Source organism: Microtus ochrogaster, unplaced genomic scaffold (genome assembly GCF_000317375.1).
Source record: "Microtus ochrogaster isolate Prairie Vole_2 unplaced genomic scaffold, MicOch1.0 UNK25, whole genome shotgun sequence".
Lineage (NCBI taxonomy): Eukaryota > Metazoa > Chordata > Mammalia > Rodentia > Cricetidae > Microtus > Microtus ochrogaster.
Window position 1 is genome coordinate 327,546 of NW_004949123.1, and position 416 is coordinate 327,961.

The window sequence follows — 416 nt, forward strand, 5'->3', positions numbered from 1 at the left end:
CACCTCAGGGCAGTGTGTGTGCAAACACGTGCCTATGCATAAGCTTGTGTGTGTGCGTGTGTGTCTGTCTGTCTGTGTGTCTATACCTGTGTGTGTCTATGTCTGTATGTGTGTCTGTCTGTCTGTGTCTATGCCTGTGTGTGTCTATGTCTGTATGTGTATCTGTCTGTCTGTCTGTGTGTCTATGCCTGTGTGTGTCTATGTCTGTGTGTGTCTCTGTGTCGGTGTGTGTCTATGTCTGTCTGTGTGTGTCTATGTCTGTGTGTGTGTCTGTGTCTATGTCAGTGTGTGTTTCTATGTTTGTGTGTGTCTATGTTGGTGTGTGTGTCTCTGTGTGTGCCTGTGTCTATGTGTCTGTGTGTCTGTATGTGTGTCTCTGTGTGTGTCTATGTCTGTCTGTGTGTGTCTATGTCTGT